This window comes from Pseudopipra pipra, chromosome 24, assembly GCF_036250125.1.
Source record: "Pseudopipra pipra isolate bDixPip1 chromosome 24, bDixPip1.hap1, whole genome shotgun sequence".
Taxonomy (NCBI): domain Eukaryota; kingdom Metazoa; phylum Chordata; class Aves; order Passeriformes; family Pipridae; genus Pseudopipra; species Pseudopipra pipra.
The window spans coordinates 1,899,542-1,910,030 of record NC_087572.1 but is presented as its reverse complement, the minus strand read 5'-3'; the positions used below and the strand labels follow the sequence as shown (position 1 = coordinate 1,910,030).

The window sequence follows — 10,489 nt, the reverse complement described above, 5'->3', positions numbered from 1 at the left end:
GCCGGCTCTGGCATCGCTGCCGCGGCTCCCACCGGGCCAGGACTGAGCTGCTGCCTCTGCCACTGCCTCCCCTGCAGCCCTGGGCCTGTCCCTTTGCCTCAGTTTCCCCCATGGAAGCTGAAAATGCCTGGGTCCACCTCCCTGCATGTTCCAGGGTGGGAGTGCCGGCACTGTGGCCTCAGTGGCAGCTGTCACCAGGGCTGTGGGGCTGTCACAGTGCTGGGCATGTCCCACCCTGCTTGCTGCCATGGCCCTGTGCAGGATTGGGGCTGCTCAGAGCTGACCCAGAGCATCCTCTCCTGAGCAACAGGGGGTTTGGGTCTATTCCAGAGCCCCCAGCCTGGTGCAGCCTGTAACCCAACTTCCATGGGGACTGGGAGGGCACATTTCCCTGTGGCAGGCACTGGTTGTGGTCCCTGTGCCTTTGTAGGGTTGCCACAGGGGGGCAAAGCACACAGTACCCTAGGGAAAGGTGACTAGGGCAGCTTCCATTGTCTCCCACAGTGTCCTGCATCCCAGTTCACAGCTTACTGGGAGGAGCTGGGGCTCCAGCCCCTTGGGGGGATGCCACCCCTTTGGGGAACATGCCACCCCCTTGCTGACGAGGGACGTGGCCGAGTGGTCCCCAAAATGCAACCTCTGGGTTTTCCTGCTGTGAAAACCCACCAGGTGCCGGGGTGGAACACAGAGCTCCTGCAAGGCCAAGCAGCTGATAAGAGCCCGCTGCAGCCGGGCTCTCTGCAGCCCTCATGTATATTAATCGAGATGAATATTTATGCAAAGTTCCTCTCGCTGTGAACGCTGCTCGAGTGCAGGCGTGATCTGGCCTCTGCTGCCGGGCTGGGCAGTGAGATGGCTCTGGTGGATGGAGGTGGAAAGGAGCTGGGGGTGGGATTGCTCCGTGCCAAGCTGCTCTGGCTCAGGGAGGATCTCCCAGCACGCTGGGATCTGGAGGGATTTATCCTTGCTGAAGCCCTGGGGTGGAGCAGGGCTGCTTTGTGGTGCATGGAGACCTGGAGGTGAAAATCCTGCAGTAGTCCAACTGATGCTGTGCTTGTCCCTCAGTCCTGCAGGCCCAGGAGGCAGCTCAGCACCTCAGCAGGTAGAAACTCTCCCAATTTCTCTGAGAAACTCTTCCAGTTTCTCCCAGAAACTGTTCCCAGTGTCTCGAGTCCTTCGTGCTGCCCTGCCTCATGCCAAGGCATCACCTCTCCATTGGCACAGATGGACATGGATCAGCCTTGATCCATCCTTCGGTGCATAAAGAGCCTGGAAATACCAAAATGAAGATGCTGAGCTGAAATCCATCTTCCTGGGCACAATGATTGCATCCATAGGTCTGGGAGCCATTTGGGACAGGCTGTTGGCTGCGCCGCCACGGCAGCGTCCTCCGTCCGGAACAAACCCCAAAGTGAAATTTATTCCAGGGCTTGTTCACATCCTTCCTCTTTGTCTCATCACTTGGGCTTCCCTTGCTCTTTTTCCTTGGCTTTCCTCCCTGCCACCAGCAGCAGAAAACTCCACGTGAAGGGCCCTGGGAAGGAGCAGCGGGCGCGGGCAGCTGGCACAGGGCTGGTGCCTCCATCCTGGTGATGGGCACCGAGCGACTGGCGAAGGCTCCTCCGCCGGCACTTGCTGCCTCTTCCCATCAGGGCGGATTATCCTGCAAACCAAACTTCCCTGTTTATCGCCGGGTTTGTTTTTCCACTGGAGCAATTCGCAGCGAAGTTTACGGGAAGCGGTTCAGACAAGCGGCTGCCGTTACCGGCTGCTCCGGGGCCGCACCCCGTGCTTCCAGCCAAGGTGCTCCTGCTAAACCTTTCTGAAAAGGTGCCATGCTCAGGGGAGATGGTCCCTGGGGATTGGGCCTGTCGGGGGCCACGGGAGCATCCCCACATCCCCCAGGCCGGGAGGTGGAGTTGACTCTTCCCTGAATCCTCGCCCAGGGCTGGGCACAGAGCAGCTGCCACCTCGGCGGCTCTCCCTGTCCCTGATTTCTGTGCCAAACGAAGGGGAAATAAGAGCTCTCTGTCGGAAGCTCAGCAGTGCCGGGTGCCTGGGGAGTGCCCGCCCGGTCCCTGGCTGTCCCGGTGTGCCCGTTCCCCGTGGCAGTGCTCGCCGTTCACCGCGGCGCCAGCGCCTGCACAGTGATGGCAGCGGCACCAGGGACCTTGTGTCAACCTGGTGGGTTATTATTGCCTTAATGGACAGGTCTGATCCCATCCAGCCACCACCTCTGCACACGCTGCTCTAGTGACAGCCTGGGCGATGCTCTGCTTGCACCGAGCCTGGGCCCCCTCCGATCCACAGGCACTGGCCAGGCCAAGAGCCCTGAGCAGTGTTTGCCCCACAGCCCAGCAGCTCGGGGGGGTGAGGAGGAGGGTGGGGGCTCTGGGCCCTCATCCTGATCAGCTGAGGACATGCTTTGTTTTGGCTGGGAGGGTCTCTAGTGCCTTCCCAAGCTCTGGCTGGGGGGGCTGGGGGGCTGAGCACGCCTCTTGCCTTGCTTTCAGCTGGGGGTACGGTGGGAACGCAGCTCACGCTGTGCCGGGGGAGGTTTGCAGGGATGCAGCAGCAACGAGCAGCTCCAGAGAGCACCCAGTTGTCCTGGTAACGGTGGGTGCCTCCAGCTCCCACAGCTCAGCCCCCCCAGCTGGAGCCCCTCAGCTGTGAGCAGAGTCCCACCTGGGGCAGAGACTTGGCAGGGAGCTGATGTGGAGATTGGGAAGGACTCGCTGGCTGGACAGGCAGCAGCAGGCACAGGGGATGTTACGTGCGCAGCCACGGCCCGTGACCAGGCCTGGTGGCAGGGGGACTTGTAGGACAGTGGTGTAAGCCAGGATGTGCCACTGCTGGCATTTGGGTCAGGGAAATGACCCAATACACAGGTGTTGTATCCCACATCACATTCCCCATTGTATCCCATGTTGCATGCCATGTGGCATCCCGCCTTCCTCGCAGGGCAGCGGTCGCTGGTGCAATCGATGCCTTTGGAAATTCCTGATTCCCTCAACCATGCAGATCCACTGGGCTGCGGGAGCAAACACCTCGTGGGAAGCAGGGAGTGACCCGGGGAGCTGTGGGTTTGGGATTGTCCACCCGCAGAGCTGTGCTGAGCTGTATTCACAGAGCCGGGGTCGGGAATATCCTCCGGCTCTGTCGGAGCTAATGCTGCTTTTCTCCCCGGGATAAAAACCAGCCTGAAAAGCTGGTGTGCTTTCTTCCAGCCTTGACCCCCAGGGGATGAAGTGTCTGTCTGGGGACACTGGGTCAGGCATCCAGAGGCTGCAGGGGAGGACTGGGAAAAGGGAATGCCAGGGAGGGAAGGAGCTGAGCTGCACATCTCGGGTGGATACGATCCTGCACTTCCAGGGGATGGATTAGGGCTGGTGCTGAGCCACAGATTCTCAGGGTGCTGAGCAGTGATCCCAGTGGTGCCTCCTGCCCTCTCCCTCTGTCAGGCTCAGTCCAGATGGAGGGCACGAGGGACAGATCCGTGCACCCCTGTGGTGGGTACAGCACCCACAGCACGGGGCAGGATGTGTCCAGCAGAGGTGGACAGGCAGCAGTGGGAATGTGCTGCATTCCCAGCTGCGCTGCTCCCGCAGCGAGGCAGCCAGGCCGTGCCGCATCCCGCTGAGCTCCTCCTGCACGGCTGGGGCTCCGTGTGACCCCATCCCCTCCAAGCCAGAGCTCCCGGTGCTCCCGGCGAGCTCTGCCCCAGGCGGCATCGGGGCTGCAGTGGAGCCTCTGTGCTGGCGGCTCAGTCGCCCACGGACCACCAAGACACTCAGGTTTATCCCATCTGTGCACAGCCTTAAACACGTGAAACCGCAGCTCTGCAGCCCCCCAAACACCCCTGTGCCTCTGGGGGTCCCACAGGCTCCGTGTCACACGCGCTCGTGCCACGTTTGTGCAACCACGGGGTGTGACAGCCCCATCTCTCAGTCTCCCTGCATGCCATGCCCCCTTCACCCCACACCTCCTGCACCCCACAGCCCCCTGCACCCCACAGCCCCCTGCACTCCTGCAGAACACACCACGCCGAGGCCTGCACGTGTGTGCAGGTGGGGAACACACGCAGGGGGAGCTGCAGGGCCGCTGGTGGGGAGCACACGCACCCCACACAGCCTGGGGTGCCCCACAAAGACCCGGGCTGCCCCACACAGCCCCAAGGTGCCCCACACAGCCCCGGAGTGCCCCACACGGCTCTGGGGTGCCCCACACGGCTCTGGGGTGCCACGCACGTGTGTGTGCCACACCACAGCCCCCCCCCGACGTGCACGCCTGCACCCCCACGCCTCACCGAGCACGCACAGACCCCCCCCGTGTGCACCCCCCAGCCGCTCACACACGGCCACAACCCCCACCCGCGCCCGCACCGACCCCCCTCACGCGTGAGCAGCGGGCACACGCCAAACCACACGCGTTGCACCCCGCACGCCCTCCCCCCTCCCGCCGGAGCACAACACAGTGTGCGTGTTCCCACCACATCCACGCGTGTCCGTGTGCATCACACACATCCCCCCCTTCCCCGAGCACCCCCCCCAGCGCTGCAGCATCCCGGGGGTCACCTCCCTGCACCCTCCCCTCCATCCACACTCCGGGGGGAGAGGGGGGGGCGGCGAAGGGAGGGGAGGCGAGGCGGGGGTGGGTGTCGGGGGGGTGGGGGGTGTCCCCGCCGTGCCCGGTGCTGTCACACCGCCCCGCTCCCGGCGCATGCAGCAAGTGCCCGAGCGGCGCGCGCCGCCGCCGCCCCCGCGCCCCCCGCTCCCCTCCTTCCCCTCCCCTCCCTTCCCCTCCCCTCCCCACCGCATCCGCCGCCGCCGCCGCCACCGGGGCCCGGCGCTCTGCGCGCCCGCTCCCGGCCCCGCGCCCGCTCCCGGCCCCGCGCGCCGCCGCCGCCGCCACCGCGCTCCCCCGGGCGCGCCCGGGCACCGGCTGCTGCCGCCGCGGCCGCTCGGGGATGGCCAGCCCGCTGCTCGCCGCGCCGCGCCGGGGCTACACGCGCTGCTAACGGAGCGCAGGTAAGGGCGCCCGGTGACCCCCCCCCCCCCACTCCTTCGCCGGTGCACCGGCACCCCCCTCTCGGTGCACCGACACCCTCCCTCCTCCCCCGGTGTGCACCGACACCCCCCCTTCTCCCCGGTGTGCTCCCCCCCCCGCACCTCTCTCCCGGCGCGGCGCAGCGGGGGCGGCAGCTCGCCGCGGATGCGGGATGCGGCGGCCGGTGCTGCCGGTTGGCAGAGCCCCGGTTCCGCCGTGCTCCCCCCCTATCCCCCCCCGCACTCCCGGCTCCAGCTCCAACGCCGGCCAACTTTCCTGCCCCGGCGGCGGGGCTGCGGGAACGGGAGTTGCAGCCGCGCCGCGGTACCGGGGGTGCCCCGTGCCCGGTGCCCGCGGCGGGCAGTGGCATCCCCGGGGCGGCCCCGGCCCTGCCGGGAAGTTGCGCGGGGCTGCGGCGGCGCGGAGGGCTCGGCACCGGGGCTGGCTGTGAGCGGCGGCGTGCCCGGAGCTGCCGGTCCCCCCTTCCCGGGGCTGCCGAAACCTCCCTTCCCGGGGCTGCCGGTTCCCCTTCCCGGGGCTGCCTGTTCCCCTTCCCGGGGCTGCCGGTTCCCCTTCCCGGGGCTGCCGGTTCCCCTTCCCGGGGCTACCGGTTCCCCTTCCTGCGGCTGCCGGTTCCCCCTCCTGGGGATGCCGGTATCCCCTTTCCCGGGGTTGCCGGTCCCCCCTTCCCGAGGAGCTGCCGGTCTCCCCTCCGGGGCTGCCGGTCCTCCTCTCCCCGGTAGCTGCCGGTTCCTCCCCGGTCTGCCAACCCTCCCCCCGGGGCTGCCAGTTCCCCCCGGGGTATCCATCCCCCTCCAGCATGCTTGTGCCCTCCGCGGGGTCCCGTTTCTCCCCCGGGGTGCCAGTCCCTCCCCACAAGCAGTGCCAGGGCCCCGGCAGCCCCGCGGTGGAGGGGCTGCACGCGTGTCGGTGGGCACATGTGTGTTGCTGGGCACACGTGTGGCACCGCGGTGCTGTGGTGTGTCATCCAGCAAGGCCACGGGTGGGTGCTGGGCTGCCTGCTGGCACCTCTTCCAGCCCTGGCGTGGGCACACGTGTGCTGCCAGCCTGGCACGCGTGGGCGCTCGGCGGGGTGGTCACCCCACGTTGTCACCCCTGGGCAGGGCCCCGGGGATTCGGCGCGTACCGGGGCGCGTGGGCAGGAGCGTTGGCGGAGCCCCGGCAGCGGGTGGGTGGGTTTGCAGCTCTCCCCTGCGTGGGGGCTTTGTGGGGGGGCCGCGGGGAGCCTCCGTGCCACGGCACCCGGGGACCGTGGGCGCGCAGGAGGGCACACGTGGGCGCCCGGCCTGTGCCGCCGCGGGCACGTGCGGAATGCAGGTGGCAGCCGGGTCTGGGGGGGAGCTGGGGAGCTGCATCCCTTCCCCGGGGGGCCTGCGAGCCCCTGGGGTCCACGGCACGAGCGGTGCCACGTGTGCCCACGCGTGTGCCCGCGCGGGTCACTTGTTGAGGACGGGGAGATTTTCCGCACCGCGGCTGCACGGCCGCGCCGGGGGCTCGCGGCAGCGGCGTGTGAACAACCCTTTGCTTTTCTAGGTCATGTCACTGCTGGCTGTGCTGGCTGGCGCCTGGCAGCCGGGGCCGACGGTGACGCGGGGAGGTGGCCCCAGGGTGGCCCGGCTGGGCTGTGGCAGAGCGGCCGGTCGGGGGTTCAGGCCGGGCGCTGCCGGTGGCCGGGGCGCACGTGGAGCCGGTGGTGCGGGGCTGGAGCTGAGCTGTGGCACTGGGATTGCTCCCCATGGGCTGGGGCAGTTGTTGGGGACTGACCTTTCCCTGCCTTGAAGGCCGTGGGTGAGCGAGGGGGGCTCGTGAGGGGGCACCCGGCTCTGTGGGCTGGCATCCATGGGGAGGAGCGGGGTGGCGTGGCTGTTGTCACCGTCACCACCACTCTGGCCACTCTCACCAGGGAGGGTCAGTGCCCCATTTCCCAGTAGGGTTCCTTAGTGGATGGCATGGATGGCAGCAGATGCTGGAGTTGGCTGTAGGGCAGTGCCAGCCCCGCTGTGCCCGAGCCCAGAGCCTGACAGCAGCTCCTCTTCAAGGCCTGCCCAGTTGCTTGTCAAGCCTTGCCACCAGACCCTGCTTTGATCCATGGAGTCTGCAAGGAGCCAGGATCCTACAAATTTGGTCTTTGCTGGAGAGAAAATGGACACGGAGCTGGCACAGCGGGCAGTTTGCTCTCCGACTGGCATCCCCATGGCAGAGGTGCTCCAGCACCACCTGGGACACACTGCCAGCTCTTCCCAGCTCTCTCTGGCTTTGCTGAACACCTCTAAGGACCTCTGGCAGTGCAGCTCTTCTGCCCAGAGTGACACCTCTGCCGTGCTGGAGGTGGGGCCAGGGGTGCTGGGCTCTTCCCAGTGGGCTCATGGCCGGCAGAGAGCTCTGCCCTGGCACCAACCTCCTGCTCAGAGCCACGGGAATAGATGGGACTTTCTTCACCTGGGCTGTTCCCATCACTGCCAAGTTCCCATGCCCCGAGCTGGGCACTCTCCAGGCTGGGTGGGGGCTGCAGGATGACCCCCTGCCTGGAGGAAGATGATATTTGGACAGATGGATGGATGGATGGATGGATGCATGAACCATGGGATGAGCCACCAGCCGCCGTCCTGTGATGCCTCAACACTCCTCCATGGGAATTTGGACTGAGGCCCTGCAAACTCGTTTCCTACCACGGATCTGTCCTCTGATGGGGACGAGGCTGGCTTGGGGCCACCCAGCTCTGTTGCCAAATGTCAGAAGCTCTGTAGCTCCTCGGTGCTTACGAGGGCCATTGCATCCCCCCTGCTCTCATCCTGTCTGTTCCTTCTTGATGTCCTCCAAGAGCAGGATGGAGCCAGGCCTCTTGTCCTCCCTGGGGCACCTCGGAAGCTCCCAGCAGGGCTGGGTCTGGATGAGATGGTGGGTTACAAAAAAATCCCCCTCTGGGATGAGCACACATCCTGCTGCCACCACGGTGACTTGGACCCCCATTTGGAGTCTCCTGGGGCTCCCAGCCCTCCACCCCTTTGCAGGACGGAGCTGATGGAAAAGAGGGAGCCACATCCCAGTGACATGGAAACTACTTGGAAGAGGCTGCAGGAGAGCAGCAGGAACAGCCGTGGCTGCTGCAGCCCCTGCAGGTGCCCTGCAGCAGAGGGGGGGCTTTGCCCCCAGGGACCCCCACAGCCGTGGAGGGGGAGGCAGCACACGTCGTTCCCTGGCAGAGCGTAATCCCCAATCCCGGTGGAGATTTCTCTGTGCTGTCTCTCGGCCTTGCTTTTGGAGTGGAGTTTTACCAACAGCAGTTAAGTAAAATAAATAAAGAGGCCTGTGCGTGCCAGTGCTCGCGAGGCCGCGCCAGGGATTGGCAAAGCAGCACCATTAATTACAGCTCGGCACCGCTGCCAGCCTGCCGGCTCCAGGAGAGGCCGTGGCAGCGCGCCGGGGAGCCAGAGGGACACGGGAGACGTGGGGGCACCGAGGGGGGGCAAGCGTGGTCCTGGGTGCCAGGGGGGTTGTGCCGCAGCGGGTGGGAGCGGCACGGACACCCCTCTCCCTGCGTGTGCGGGCACGCGCCTTGCAGGGAGCCTTGGATTTTGGGAGGCGAGGCTGGAGGCTGGGATGGCAGTGGAGTTCTTCCCAGCGATGCTCACGGAGCGAATTCCTTGGTGGAGGGGCTGTGCTGGTGCCGTGGAGGGCCCAGGACACCCCAGCTCAGTGCTGGGGGTCCCCGCGCCGGGAGGGCTGAGCGTGGAGGTGGCAACGTTAGCTTTGGAGTTCCTGGATGCCTTTGAACTGCTAGGGAAGGTCCTGGAAATTGGAGGGTCAGGGGTTCTCACAGTGGAAAGAGCTCATTATGGTGCTGTGTTTGCTGGTGTCACCTCTGGGCAGGCAGGGATGTATTCCCATAGGATGGAGCCACATGGCCGTGCCATCAGCCAGTCTGCTCCTCCCCAGATGCCGTTGCCTTTTGGCAGGGAATGAGCCTGTTCCCGCTGTGGATAAACACCCAGGACTCCTCTGCCCTTCCTTCCCCTCGTGTCTTTGTCCCGAGCATCCTCGTGTTAGGAATTCTCATGGATCGTGTAATTTTTTCATGGATTGTGTATTTGCCACAGCCTATTAAGAGAACAGTCGGGTTAAAAACCGTGTCCCTCAAACCCCAAATCTCCTTTACTCTGCCATTAATCGTCTCTCAGATTGTTAATGCCGGGGGTTTAGTGCTGCCCGTTTATCACTTTTTGGGGCTGGTTGGCTTATTCCTGGCTTTGCTTGGCTGGAATGGCACAATGGTCAGGAACTGGCCTGAGCTGTGCCAGGAGGATGGAGCTGGACCAGGACCCGGACAAAATCCCTGTTTAGGTGAAACGTCCTTAGGGAAACAACCTGTTAGTGCCTGAGGAGCAGGGCTGGCCTGGAGCAGTGCCGTGCCGCGGCGAGGGAGAGCCGAGCCCCGGCTGGATCCTGCCGGAGCCAGGAGGGATGCGATGGCAGTGAGGGAGAGAGGGACCCTGCTCCGAGGACGTGGAGCCCGGGATGTCGCTTCCGCCCGGCCTCTTCCCGGCTCTGTGATGGCTCTTTAAAAGCTTTAATTAAAAACCCACCCCCTTCCCTGCGCCCGGGCGGGAACAAAGGCAGATGGAAGGGGCTGGAGCAGGCGCCTGCGGCGGGCGAGCGTGCCAGGCTGTGCCCGCCGTGCTCCGGGAGCCATCGCCGTCCCCGGCGAGCAGCGTCTGCTCCCCAGCCGGGCTGTGGGTGCAGCAGGTCCCTGGGGCACTGCCAGCTGCCCCCAGGGACCCCCTGAGTGGTGTCAGGATGCGGTCACCGGCGCCGGGTGGTTCATTCCGTGTGGACCGAGGTGGCTTTGGAGGCAGAGGGGTGATGCCAGCCCACTCAGCCGGGCTCGCCCATCCCGGAGCACATGGACAGTGATGCTGCAGGGTGCGTGGTCCCCCCCGTGGTGCCGGGTAGGGGTGACAGTGACCCCTCCTCGTGTGGCTCAGCAGCTCCTGCCGGGTGACTCGGTGCCCCAGATGTTAAATATCTCCTCAGCCCAGCGTGCAGCTCAATGAAATATTTTCACTGCAGCAGCAGCAGCAGCTCGAGCGCTGCAGGGAGCGGGGCTGGTGCCGAGAGAGCTCTCTCACCTTTGCTTCAGCCCTGGCTGCCCGTAGCAGCTCAACCTGGTGTGCTGGCCTTGGGGCAGCTGCAGCCTCGGCAGGTTTTTTGGGTTGAGAGGAGGCTCCTTGTAACCCAGAACACCTGGATTCATGTGGGGAGCCCAGGGAGGTGAGGCAGGGGCTGCCTGGCTGTGTTCATCCCCGCCGAGCCTTCCAGCAGCCGGCTGGGCACCGGGAGGGATGGATGGATGAATGGATGGATGGATGGTGGTGCCGGAGCATCCCTGCTCGCTGCTCCAAGGCGAGGGAAGCAAGCTCCATCT

At 65.4% G+C, this 10,489-nt stretch overlaps 1 protein-coding gene across 6 annotated transcripts in view; it reads left to right on the top strand.

Annotated features, from left to right (window-relative positions):
* Nucleotides 1-4,925: 4,925 nt before the first annotated feature.
* ADGRB2 (adhesion G protein-coupled receptor B2) overlaps nt 4,926-10,489 on the top strand; it is a 28,114-nt gene continuing 22,550 nt past the window's right edge. For 5 of the 6 annotated variants that reach the window (XM_064635412.1, XM_064635411.1, XM_064635410.1 and 2 more), the window contains exon 1: nt 4,945-5,027. The gene's annotated coding sequence lies outside the window, so the exon portion shown is untranslated. Of the gene's footprint in view, nt 5,028-10,489 lie in introns of all 6 variants that reach the window. The other variant, XM_064635407.1, reaches the window with a different exon arrangement.